We start from the raw sequence: 14443 nt of genomic DNA, 5'->3' as shown, positions 1-14443 counted from the left end.
GATTCCAACAATTCTGACGTTGGAACGTTTCATGGCATCATTTATTTCCCTGATTCTGTTTTCGTGGCTTCTGAGCTGTTTGTTCCAGGCTTCCTCCTGATCCTTTCTCTCTATCTGTTTGTCCTCCAGATCACTGATTCTATCTTCTGTCTCAGTTACCCTAGCTTTTAGAGAATTTAGATTAGATTGGAACTCATTGAGAGCATTTTGAACATCATCCCTGGTGGCTTTCAGTTCTGCCCTAACCTTGTGAACATCATCCCTGGTGGCTTTCAGTTCTGCCCTAATCAATTCTGTTTGGTCATCCATGGCTTTCTCCAATCTAGCTATTGCCTGGATAATTGTTAGTCTGAATTCCTTTTCTGACATATTGTCTATGTCGATAGCCATTAGCTCTGTTGCAGAAGGCCCATCCTCTGTATTTTTCTTCTGTTGGGTATTCCTCCTCCTAATCATTTTGGAAAGAAGTGACTGAACAGATTCAGCTGGACTTACCAATTGTGGTGCCGTCAAGGTGCACCCTGGAACTCTTCTGTGCAATCAGGATTCCCCACCCAAATGAGAGAAAAAAGAAAAGAAAAAGAAATAGAGAAGAAGAAAGAAAAAAAAGGGAAAAGAGAAAACGAGAAAAAAAAAGAGAAAGAGAGAGATAGGAAAAAAAGGGAAGATAAAATAGAAGGCTCAGCCCACATGGGCCACCAGGTAAGATTTGTGAAGTATACAAACAAAAACAGAGAAACAAAAAGACTGATAAAAGCATATGACAAGAGAAAGAAATATATATATAAGCAAAAAAAAGGAAGAACCTCATCAGAAAGTACCCCAAGTATAAGATTTATATATTATCAGGACAAACACAAATTCACAGAAACAATGACAGAAGGAAAAATTGGGAGAGTGGTTATATATTCTCAGTGTGGGTGAGGAAGGTTATTTTGATTCTTCCTGAAGGTATCTTGATGCTTCTGTTAAGGGACTCAACTTTCCTAAGTTTCAGGGGGATTAGAAACTGGTTTGCCTATAGGGGTAGCATTGATTGGGGAAAGGGGATTACCTTGAAGTTTCACTCTATATGTATGGTAGAAAATAAAAATTAAAAAGAATAAACTAGACTAAACTAAGTTAAAATTTAAAAAGAATTAAAAAATAGAAAAGCAAAAAGAAAAACACAGGTGTATGTATCAAAAAGTTCAGGTTAGAAGGTTATTAAAGAATTTTTTTTTTTTTAACTGAAGTACTGGAATTTTTTTTTCTTTTCTTTTTTTTTTTATTTTTATTTGTTTATTTACAGCATAACAGTGTTCATTGTTTTGGCATCACACCCAGTGCTCCATGCAGTAAGTGCCCTCCTCATTACCCACCACCTGGTCCCTCAACCTCCCAACCCCCCCACTCCCCCGCCGCCCCTTCATAACCCTCTAGTTGTTTTTCAGAGTCCATAGTCTCTCATGGTTCATCTCCCCTTCCAGTTTCCCTCAACTCCCTCTCCTCTCCATCTCCCCATGTCCTCCATGTTATTTGTTATGCTCCACAAATAAGTGAGACCATATGATACTTGACTCTCTCTGCTTCACTTATTTCGCTCAGCATAATTTCTTCCAGTCCCGTCCATGTTGCTACAAAAGTTGGGTATTCGTCCTTTCTGATGGAGGCATAATACTCCATTGTGTATATGGACCACATCTTCCTTATCCATTCATCCGTTGAAGGGCATCTTGGTTCTTTCCACAGTTTGGCGACCGTAGCCATTGCTGCAATAAACATTGGGGTACAAATGGCCCTTCTTTTCACTACATCTGTATCTTTGGGGTAAATACCCAGCAGTGCAATTGCAGGGTCATAGGGAAGCTCTATTTTTAATTTCTTGAGGAATCTCCACACTGTTCTCCAAAGTGGCTGCACGAACTTGCATTCCCACCAACAGTGTAAGAGGGTTCCCCTTTCTCCACATCCTCTCCAACACACGTTGTTTCCTGTCTTGCTAATTTTGGCCATTCTAACTGGTGTCAGGTGGTATCTCAATGTGGTTTTAATTTGAATCTCCCTGATGGCTAGTGATGATGAACATTTTTTCATGTGTCTGATAGCCATTTGTATGTCTTCGTTGGAGAAGTGTCTGTTCATATCTTCTGCCCATTTTTTGATATGATTATCTGTTTTGTGTGTGTTGAGTTTGAGAAGTTCTTTATAGATCCTGGATATCAACCTTTTGTCTGTACTGTCATTTGCAAATATCTTCTCCCATTCCGTGGGTTGCCTCATTGTTTTGTTGACTGTTTCCTTTGCTGTGCAGAAGCTTTTGATCTTGAGGAAGTCCCAAAAGTTCATTTTTGCTTTTGTTTCCTTGGCCTTTGGAGACATATCTTGAAAAAAGTTGCTGTGGCTGATATCGAAGAGGTTACTGCCTACGTTCTCCTCTAGGATTCTGATAGATTCCTGTCTCACGTTGAGGTCTTTTATCCATTTCGAGTTTATCTTTGTGTACGGTGTAAGAGAATGGTCGAGTTTCATTCTTCTACATATCGCTGTCCAGTTTTCCCAGCACCATTTATTGAAGAGACTGTCTTTTTTCCATTGAATATTTTTTCCTGTTTTGTCGAAGATTATTTGACCATAGAGTTGAGGGTCCATATCTGGGCTCTCCACTCTGTTCCACTGGTCTATGTGTCTGTTTTTATGCCAGTACCACGCTGTCTTGGTGATCACAGCTTTGTAGTAAAGCTTGAAATCGGGTAACGTGATGCCGCCAGTTTTGTTTTTGTTTTTCAACATTTCCTTAGCAATTCGGGGTCTCTTCTGCCTCCATACAAATTTTAGGATTATTTGCTCCAGCTCTTTGAAAAATATCGGTGGAATTTTGATCGGAATGGCATTAAAAGTATAGATTGCTCTAGGCAGTATAGACATTTTAACAATGTTTATTCTTCCAATCCAAGAGCATGGAACAGTCTTCCATCTTTTTGTGTCTTCTTCAATTTCTTTCATGAGTGTTCTGTAGTTCCTCGAGTATAGGTCCTTTACTTCTTTGGTTAGGTTTATGCCCAGGTATCTTATGGTTCTTGGTGCTATAGTAAATGGAATCGATTCTCTAATATCCCTTTCTGTATTTTCATTGTTGGTGTATAAAAAAGACACTGATTTCTGTACACTGACTTTGTATCCTGCCACGTTACTGAATTGCTGTATGAGTTCTAGTAGTTTGGGCGTGGAGTCTTTGGGGTTTTCCATATAAAGAATCATGTCATCTGCGAAGAGAGAGAGTTTGACTTCTTCCTTGCCAATTTGGATACCTTTTATTTCTCTTTGTTGTCTGATTGCCATTGCTAGAACTTCTAATACTATCTTGAACAAGAGTGGTGAGAGTGGGCATCCTTGTCGTGTTCCTGATCTCAACGGGAAGGCTGCAAGCTTTTTCCCATTGAGGATGATATTTGCTGTGGGTCTTTCATAGATAGATTTTATGAAGTTCAGGAATGTTCCCTCTAACCCTATACTTTGAAGCCTTTTCATCAGGAACGGATGCTGGATTTTGTCCAATGCTTTTTCTGCATCCATTGAGAGGACCATGTGGTTCTTCTCTCTTCTCTTATTGATGTGTTCTATCACACTGATTGATTTGCGAATGTTGAACCAACCTTGCAACCCAGGGATGAATCCCACCTGGTCATGGTGGATAATCTTTTTAATGTGCTGCTGGATCCTGTTTGCTAGGATCTTGTTGAGAATCTTTGCATCCGTATTCATCAGTGATATTGGTCTGAAATTCTCCTTTTTGGTAGGGTCTTTGCCTGGTTTGGGGATCAGGGTAATGCTGGCTTCATAAAAAGAGTCTGGAAGTTTTCCTTCTGCTTCAATTTTTTGGAACAGCTTCAGGAGAATTGGTGTTATTTCTTCTTTGAAAGTTTGGTAGAATTCCCCAGGGAATCCGTCAGGTCCTGGGCTCTTGTTTTTTGGGAGGTTTTTGATCACTGCTTCAATCTCATTGCTAGATATCGGTCTATTCAGGTTGTCAAATTCTTCCTGGTTCAATTTTGGGAGTTTGTAGCTTTCCAGGAATGCATCCATTTCATCTAGGTTGCTTAGCTTATTGGCATATAACTGTTGGTAATAATTTCTGATGATTGTTTCTATTTCCTTGGTGTTAGTTGTGATCTCTCCCTTTTCATTCATAATTTTATTAATTTGGGCTTTCTCTCTTTTCTTTTGGATTAGTGTGGCCAATGGTTTATCGATCTTATTGATTCTTTCAAAAAACCAGCTTCTAGTTTCATTGATACGTTCTACTGTATCTCTCGTTTCTACCTCATTGATCTCTGCTCTAATCTTGATTATTTCCCTTCTTGCATGTGGAGTTCGTTTGATTTGTTGTTGATTCTCCGGTTCTTTAAGGTGTAGAGACAGCTGGTGTATTCTGGATTTTTCAATGTTTTTGAGGGAGGCTTGGATGGCTATGTTTTTCCCCCTTAGAACCGCCTTTGCTGTATCCCATAGGTTTTGGACCGAGGTGTCTTCATTCTCATTGGTTTCCATGAATTGTTTAAGTTCATCTTTGATCTCCTGGTTGATCCAAGCATTCTTAAGCAAGGTGGTCTTTAGCTTCCAGGTGTTTGAGTTCCTTCTGAACTTTTCCTGGTGATTGAGCTCCAGTTTCAAAGCATTGTGATCTGAGAATATGCAGGGAATAATGTCAGTCTTTTGGTATCGGTTGAGTCCTGCTTTGTGACCCAGTATGTGGTCTATTCTGGAGAAGGTTCCATGTGCACTTGAGAAGAATGAGTATTCTGTTGTTTTAGGGTGGAATGTTCTATATATGTCGATGAGGTCCATCTGGTCCAATGTTTCATTCAATGCTCTTATTTCTTTATTAATTTTCTGCCTCGATGATCTGTCTATTTCTGAGAGAGGCATATTAAGATCTCCTACTATTATTGTATTCATATCAATATGACTCTTTATCTTGATTAATAGTTTTCTTATGTAATTGGGTGCTCCCATATTGGGGGCATAGATATTCACAATTGTTACATCGTCTTGTCGGATAGTCCCTTTAAGAATTATGTAGTGTCCTTCTGTATCTCTGACTACAGTCTTTAGTTTAAAATCGAATTTATCTGATAGGAGAATCGCTACCCCGGCCTTCTTTTGAGGCCCACTGGCATGAAAGATGCTTCTCCATCCCTTCACTTTCAGTCTGGGTGTATCCTTAGGTTCAAAATGGGTCTCTTGTAGACAACATATGGATGGGTCCTGTCGTTTTATCCAATCTGCAACCCTGTGTCGTTTTATGGGCGCATTTAGGCCATTCACATTGAGAGTGATTATTGAGAGATAGGTTTTTATTGACATCGTGTTGCCTTTGAAGTCTTTCTGTCTGTAGATTGTTTCTATATTTCTGTTCAATGATATTCTTAGGATTTTTTCTCTTTTATAGGACCCCCCTTAATATTTCCTGCAGTGTCGGTTTGGTGGTTGCATAGTCTTTTAAGCCTTGCCGGTCTTGGAAACTCTTTATCTCTCCTTCCATTTTAAATGTCAGTCTTGCTGGATAGAGTATTCTTGGTTGCATGTTCTTCTCATTTAGTACTCTGAATATATTTTGCCAGCCCTTCCTGGCTTTCCAGGTCTCTGTGGAAAGGTCTGACGTTATTCTAATGGGCTTTCCTCTGTATGTAAGAAGCTTCTTTGTCCTAGCTGCTTTTAAGAAGGTCTCTCTTGAAACATAATTCCCCATTTTAACGATAAGGTGCCGTGAGGACTTTCCAGAATCTAAAATCTTGGGAGGAAATCTCTCTGCCTCTAGTACATGAACGTTGTTTCCATTCGTGAGATTGGGAAAATTTTCATAGACAACTTCTTCCACTATATCTTCTAGACTTCTTTCTTTTTCTTCCCCTTCAGGGATTCCAATAATTCTGACGTTGGAACGTTTCATGGCATCGTTTATTTCCCTGATTCTGTTTTCGTGGCTTCTGAGCTGTTTGTTCCAGGCTTCCTCCTGATCCTTTCTCTCTATCTGTTTGTCCTCCAGATCACTAATTCTATCTTCTGTCTCAGTTACCCTAGCTTTTAGAGAATTTAGATTGGATTGGAACTCATTGAGAGCATTTTGAACATCATCCCTGGTGGCTTTCAGTTCTGCCCTAATCAATTCTGTTTAGTCATCCATGGCTTTCTCCAACCTAGCTATTGCCTGGATAATTGTTAGTCTGAATTCCTTTTCTGACATATTGTCTATATCGATAGCCATTAGCTCCGTTGCAGAAGGCCCATCCTCTGTATTTTTCTTCTGTTGGGTATTCCTCCTCCTAGTCATTTTGGTAAGAGATGACTAAACAGATGCAGCTGGACTTATCGATTGTGGTGCAGTCAATGTTCACCCTGGAACGCTTCTGTGCAATCAGGATTCCCCACCCAAATGAGAGAAAAAAGAAAAGAAAAAGAAATAGAGAAGAAGAAAGAAAAAAAAGGGGGAAAGAAAAGAGGGAAAAAAAGGGAAAAAAAGGAAAAAAAAAGAGAGAGAGAGATAGGAAAAAAAGGGAAGATAAAAGAGAAGGCTCAGCCCAAATGGGCCACAAGTTAAGATTTGTGGAGTATACAAACAAAAACAGACAGACAAAAAGAGTGATAAAAGTATATGACAAGAGAAAAAAATATGTATATATAAGCAAAAAAAAAAGGGAAGAACCTCATCAGAAAGAACCCCAAGTATAAGGTTTATATATTATTAGGACAAACACAAATTCACAGAAACACTGACAGAAGGAAAAATTGGGAGAATGGTTATAGATTCTCAGTGTGGGTGAGGAAGGTTATTTTGATTCTTCCTGAAGGTATCTTGATGTTTTTGTTAAGGGACTCAACTTTCCTAAGTTACAGGGGGATTAGAAACTGGTTTGCTTATAGGGGTAGCATTGATTGGGGAAAGGGGATTACCTTGAAGTTTAACTCTATATGTATAGTAGAAAATAAAAATTAAAAAAGAATAAACTAAACTAAGTTAAAATTAAAAAGAATTAAAAAAATAGAAAAACAAAAGAAAAACACGGGTATATGTATCAAAAAGTTCAGGTTAGAAGGTTATTAAAGAATTTGATGTACTGGACATCTCAGTGTGATGGTAAATAGGTTAAAAAATTATAAAAAGTATAAAAAATAGGTTAAAAAATTTAAAAAGAACCAGAATATTGGTAAAGAGTTAAAAATAAAAGTTGTATTTATGAAGTAGTGGTGATTGTTCTCTTGTAGTCTTTTTTTTTTTTTCTTCCTTCCTGGTTGGTTTTCTGGGGGAGGGGCCTGCCACGTGGGTTTTCAGACAATGATGTTCCCTGAGTTAGGTCCTCCCGCTCCCCTCAAGGGGGTGAGCTCTTTTTTTTTTCAGGAAACTGTTTTTTTTTCAGCCTTTTGTTCTCTGGGGGTTTTTATGTTCTTTCATCTGCTTTCTCTCGCCTTGACAGCTTTTGATGGTTTTTGGAGGTTTAGAGGAGAGCAAACAGCACCCCAACCTCCCTCTCAGAGAGAAGCCTCAGACTGTTTTGCAAAAGCTGCTGGCAGAGTCGGTTCTGAGTCACTGTCCCTGGGGATGCAGGAGCTCCTCGTTGTACCCAAAACCAGGGCAGCGGTGGCTGTCTAGGCAGCTCCAGACCACCAGAGAGGTTCCGAGCAGAGATCACGCACTGAGATTTTCCCGCTGTCCCGGGCTGGGAATGTCTGGTTTTTCTGGCTGCCAGAGCTCCAGGCTAGCGCCTATGAGCACCTTTCCCAAGGGAGGGTGTGGGACGCGCGCGTTTCAGGATTGCCGTCTGGCCAGGCTCCCAGCCCCTCACGGGAGACAGACCCCACTCATTCTCGGGCACGCTGGCGTTCAGGTGCAGTGGCCGCTCAGGGACGGAGACCTGATTTCTCCGCCGCACTCTCTCTGGCTCCGCGCCAGGGGAGGCTGTCCTGGGTCCGGGGACTTAGGTCCCTGACCCTAACCGCCCAGGTTCCCACTATTACCCCCCCGCGATCCTTTGCTCTTTGCTTTTTGAGTGCTTTCAACCAGACTCCAAGTTAATGCTGGTCCCCAGACGCAGAGCACTCTCGTGTTGGGGTGTTACTTTCCGATAGGTCACCTCTGGTGGCTCCCTCCCACTTTTGTTTATCTTCGGACGTTCCCAGTCTGCTTTACCTGCCACTGGCGTCTTCTGCTCCTGTAGAGATCCAGACGTGTATAATTCTGATCTCAGGCTGATTTCAAGGGTGGTCGGAGTTCTTTGGTAGGTAATCAGCTCACTTTAGGGTACAGGTTGAAATGGTGCCTCCTCCTACTTCCACGCCATCTTGACTCCCCGGTTATTAAAGAATTTGATGTACTGGACATCTCAGTGTGGTGGTAAATAGGTTAAAAATTATCTGTATGTATAAAAAAGAAGAACCAGAATATTGGTAAAGAGTTAAAAATAAAAGTTGTATTTATGAAGTAGTGGTGGTTGTTCTCTTGTAGTCTTTTTTTTTTTTTTCTTCCTTCCTGGTTGGTTTTCTGGGGGAGGGGCCTGCCACGTGGGTTTTCAGACAATGATGTTCCCTGAGTTAGGTCCTCCCGCTCCCCTCAAGGGGGTGAGCTCTGAGGAAACTGTTTTTTTCAGCCTTTTGTTCTCTGGGGGTTTTTATGTTCTTTCATCTGCTTTCTCTCGCCTTGACAGCTTTTGATGGTTTTTGAAGGTTTAGAGGAGAGCAAACTGCACCCCGACCTCCCTCTCAGAGAGAAGCCTCAGAATGTTTTGCAAAAGCTGCTGGCAGTGTCGGTTCTGAATCACTGTCCCTGGGGATGCAGGAGCTCCTCGTTGTACCCAAAACCAGGGCAGCGGTGGCTGTCTAGGCAGCTCCAGACCGCCAGAGAGGTTCCAAGCAGAGATCGCACACTGAGATTTTCCCGCTGTCCCGGGCTGGGAATGTCTGGTTTTTCCGGATGCCAGAGCTCCAGGCCGGGGCCTATGAGCACCTCTCCCAAGGGAGGGTGTGGGACGCACGTGTTTCAGGATTGCCTTCTGGCCAGGCTACCAGCCCCTCACAGGAGCCAGACCGCACTCGTTCTCGGGCGCACTGGCGTTCAGGCGCACTGGCGGCTCAGGGACGGAGACCTGATTTCTCCGCCACACTCTCTCTGGCTCAGCGCCAGGGGAGACTGTCCTGGGTCCGGGGACTTAGGACCCTGACCCTAACCGCCCAGGTTCCCACTGTTACCCCCCGCGATCCTTTGCTCTTTATTTTTTGAGTGCTTTCAACCAGACTCCAAGTTAATGCTGGTCCCAGACGCAGAGCACTCTCGTGTTGGGTTATTACTTTCCAATCGGTCACCTCTGGTGGCTAACTCCCCCTTTTATCTTCCGATATCTGTCTGACGCTCCCAGTCTGCTTTACCTGCCACTGGCATCTTCTGCTCCTGTAGAGATCCAGACATGTATAATTCTGATCTCAGGCTGATTTCATGGGTGGTCGGAGTTCTTTGGTAGGTAATCATCTCACTTTAGGGTACAGGTTGAAACGGTGCCTCCTCCTACTTCCCCGCCATCTTGACTCCCCGACCTTTTTTTTTTTTTACTTTTTAAATTTATTTTTTTTTTATTTTCAGCGTAACAGTACTCATTGTTTTTGTACCACACCCAGTGCTCCATGCAGTACGTGCCCTCTCTATTACCCTCCACCTGGTTCTCCAACCTCCCACCCCTGCCCCTTCAAAACCCTCAGGTTGTTTTTCAGAGTCCATAGTCTCTCATGGTTCATCTCCCCTTCCAATTTCCTTCAACTCCCTTCTCCTCTCCATCTCCCCATGTCTTCCATGTTCTTTGTTATGGTCCACAAATAAGTGAAACCATATGATACTTGACTCTCTCTGCTTGACTTATTTTGCTCAGCTTAATCTCTTCCAGTCCCGTCCATGTTGCTACAAAAGTTGGGTATTCATCCTTTCTGATGGAGGCATAATACTCCATCGTGTATATGGATCACATCTTCCTTATCCATTCATCCGTTGAAGGGCATCTTGGTTCTTTCCACAGTTGGGCGACCGTGGCCATTGCTGCAATAAGCATTGGGGTACAGATGGCTCTTCTTTTCACTACATCTGTATCTTTGGGGTAAATACCCAGCAGTGCATTTTCAGGGTCATATTCTTAATTTCAGGGTCTATTCTTAATTTCTTGAGGAATCTCCACACTGTTCTCCAGAGTGGCTGCACCAACTTGCATTCCCACCAACAGTGTAAGAGGGTTCCCCTTTCTCTCCACAGACCTGTTTTTAAGTATATGGCACTTTCTATGTGCTTCCACACAAACATTTTAAAATCCTTCCAACTTAATGAAAAAAGATGTTAGTTGACAGTTGTATTGTACACAGACATGTTTCTCAGAGGTAAGTAGATGGCACTTTCCTTAAGCTTCCACTTAAATTTTGAGAATGCTTCTTCATGAAAGAAGATGTTTGTTGAATGTTTAATTCTCCACAGACCTGTTTCTGAGATTTAACTATATGGCAATTTCCTTATTCTTCCACACATACATTTGAAAATACTTCTTTTGGGACGCCAGGGTGCCTCAGTTGTTAAGCATCTGCCTTCATCTGAGGCCATGATCCCAGAGTCCTGGGATCGAGCCCCACATCAGGCTCTCTTCTCAGCAGAAACCCTGTTTTTCCCTCTCCCACTCCTTCTGCTTGTGTTCCCTATCTTACTATATAAATAATAAATAATATCATATAATAAAATCTTTTTTTATAAAGAAGAAGAAGAAGAAAAACACTTCTGTCTTCATGAAACAAGATGTTAGTTGAAAATTGCATTCTAGAAGGGGTAAGATGGCAGAGAAATAGGAGACCCTGTTCCAACCCGTCCCCTGAATTGAGCTAAATATCTACCAGAACACTCTGAACACCCATGAAATCAGCCTGAAATGTAAGATTATATACTTCTGGATCTCTACAGGGGCAGAAGATCATCAGTAGAGAGGTACAGTGGAGTGGGTGCACTCAGACTGATATCAGAGGACAAACAGAAGGGAGAGGGAGCCCCCAGAAGCGACCCATTGGAAAGTAATACCCCAATATGAAAGTGCCCTGGGATTGGGGACCATCATTAACTTGGAGTCTGGTTAAAAGCACTCATAAAGAACAAAATGTCTTATGGGACAATAGGTGGAATTGGACAGCCACAGGCATGGACCTAAGCCCATGGTCCCAGGGCAGTCTCAGCTAGCACCCACCCATGCCTGAGAGAGCCTGGCGGGGGCTCCAGTTGGTGGTCCCTGAGCCTACAGCTTTCCGCTGCTTGCATGACCACTGGGGCTGCATACACCCCAGCACAGATTCCTGCCAGAGGTCCGTGGACCTGCACCCTTCTGCAACCTCTGCCACCCCGGATCTGAGCACACCTTGCTTGAGCATAGGTTCCAGACAGCAGCCACCGTGGTTGGGCTCTCCTGAACCAATATCCCTCGCAGTTTTAATGGCGTGGGGATGCAGAGACAAGTGAGGGCCTTGTGCAACCACTGAGATGGTGGCTGTGGGTGCGCACCACCTGTGGGAGGTTGCAATGTTCAGCGAAGTTTGCAGAAGGGGTGTCTGTATATTCCTGACCATCCAGAGAGGAGCAGACTATGGCTTCTTTCTTAGCAAGGTCTAGGTGAGGACAGTTTACCTCCCACTAATCCTCTGAAAAACTGCAAAAAGCCTCCAAAGAACAAAAGCCTCCAGAGAACAAGAGTCTGAAAAACCGGTTTCCACAGAGCCCAGCCCATTGATAGGGGGCAGGGCGACTCAGCCTAAGCAAGATTGACTGAAAAACAATGCAGCATGCCCCTCCCCCAGAAGACAAGCCAAAAGAACAAGAGGATGATGACAACAGGGTCCCCATAAAACTGTAAAACCCCAACATCAAAGGAAAACAATATATTAAGCGCCCTGTATTGCCCAAAAACTTTTACATTTGAGAGATACAATTTTCTTTTTCTTTTTTTAAAATTCTTTCTCACGATTTTTCTTGAAATTTTTTTACCCAACTTACCATTACAAATAGATGTTTTATACAACATATTCTACAATAACTTTTTTTTAAAGATTTTATTTATTTATTTGACAGAGAGAGATCACAAGTAGATAGAGAGGCAGGCAGAGAGAGAGAGAGGGCAGCAGGCTCCCTGCTGGGCAGAGAGCCCAATGCGGGACTCGATCCCAGGACCCTGAGATCATGACCTGAGCCAACGGCAGCGGCCCAACCCACTGAGCCACCCAGGCGCCCTCTATAATAACTTTTCAACTTGGACTTTGTTCATACATATACCTTTGTTTACTTTTTAAACATGTAGATAGATAGATGATAGATATAAGCTTCAAGGTAATCCTTTTTTCCCTATTCAATACTACCCCTATACATAAATCAATTTTAATCGCCCTTTAACTCTGGAAAGCTGAGTCTTTTAACAACTATCACAGGATATACCCAGGAAGAACTGAAATGACCTTCCTCACCCACACCAAGGGTTTATAAACACCTTCTAATCTTATTCTGTCAGTGTTTCTGTGCATTCATTTTTGGTTTTGTACTACATAAATCTTATTCTTGGGGTTCATTTTGATTGGGTTTTTCTCCTTTTTTTTTTTCCTTTTCCTTTTGTTGGTCTGTTTGTTTCTTCGTTTTTGTTTATGTACCTTATAAATCCTACTTTGGGGGCTCATTTTGGTTAGTTTTTTCTTTTCTTCCCCTTTTATCTCTTTTTCTTTTCTCTTTATTTTTGGTGGTGAGTTCTTATTGCTCCAAAACATAGCAAGGTGAGCCTTTCCTGGTTCGTGGCTGATATATTTAGCTATACATCCCCTCAACCGCTTCTCACCAAAATGATTAGGAAGAGGAATACCCAACAGGAAAAATTCAGAGAATGTGCCCCCTGCCGCCGAACTATTGGATATGAACATGAGCAATATGTCAGAAATGGAATTCAGGTTAACCTTTATCCAGGCAATGGCTAGGTTGGAAAAGACCTTTAGTGGCAATATAGAATCTCTAAGGGCATAAGTGAGAGCCTACCTGGCAGAAGTTTAAAATGCTATCAATGAGGTCCATCCAATCTAAATACTCTAACAGCTAGGATAAACAAGAAAAGGATTCAATTAGTGATCTAGAAGAAAAACTGACAGAAAAGAAAGACCAGGAGGAGGCCAGTAACAAACAGCTTTGAATCCAGGAAAACAGAATTAGGGAAATACATGATGTCATGAAATCTTCCAATGGCAGAATTACTGGGATCCCTAACAGGCTGGAGAAAGAGAGAATACTAGAAGATGTAATTGAACAAATACTGGGTGAAAACTCCCCTAATCTGGGGATTGGAACAAGTGTTCGTGTCCTAGAGGCAGAGAGGACAACACCAAAGATCAATGAAGCTAGAAAGATCTCTAGGCACATGATTGCAAAATTCACAAGTCATAAATTCAGAGACCATGTATTAAGGGCAGCCGGGGGAAGAGATTCCTTAAGCACAGAGGGAGATCCATCAGAATAACCTCAGACCTGTCCACAGACCTGACAAGCCGGAAAGGGTTGGCCAGACATATTTAGGGAATTAATGAGAAGAACAAGCAGCCAAGACCACTTTATCCAGCAAGGCCGACATCCAGAATGGATGGAGACCACCACCAACACCAGCAAGGTTTAAAACATTATGAGACCACCAAACTGGCACTACAAGAAATATTAAGGATGTTCAACAAAAGAAGAAAGAACCCTAGAGTGACATAGAATAGAAATTTACAGAGACAATCTACAGAAACAAGGACTTCACGTGCTGCATGATGTCAATAAAAACTTATCTTTAAATAATCACCCTCAACGTGAATGGCCTGAATGCTCCCATAAAATGGCACAGGGTTGCAGACTGGATAAAACGACAGGACCCATCCATGTGTTGTCTACAAGAGACATATTTGGAACCAAAAGATACATCAAGACTGAAATTGAAAGGACGGAGAAGTATCTTTCATGCCAACGGGCCTCAAAAGAAAGCTGGGTTAGTGATTCTCATATCAGATCAATTAGATTTTAAGCTAAAGACTGTAGTCAGAGATACAGAAGGACACTACATTGTTCTTAAAGGGTTTATCCACCAAGATGATCTAACAGTTGTAAATAATTATGGGAATGGCCAACTACATTAGCCAAATGCCAATCAAAATAAAGAGTCACATAGATATGAATACATTAATTGTAAGGGATCTTAACATGCCACTCTCAGTAATAGACAGATCCTCTAAGCAGAGTATCAACAAAAAGAAAGAAGAGCTTTGACTTTATGGTCAAATAATCTTCAACAAAACGGGAAAAAATATAGAGGGGAAAAAAGTCTCTTCAATAAATGGTGCTGGGAAAATTGGACACCTATATGTAAAAGAATGAAACTCGACCATTCTCTTACACCGT

Source organism: Meles meles, chromosome X, assembly GCF_922984935.1.
Source record: "Meles meles chromosome X, mMelMel3.1 paternal haplotype, whole genome shotgun sequence".
Lineage (NCBI taxonomy): Eukaryota > Metazoa > Chordata > Mammalia > Carnivora > Mustelidae > Meles > Meles meles.
This window is presented reverse-complemented; position numbering follows the sequence as displayed.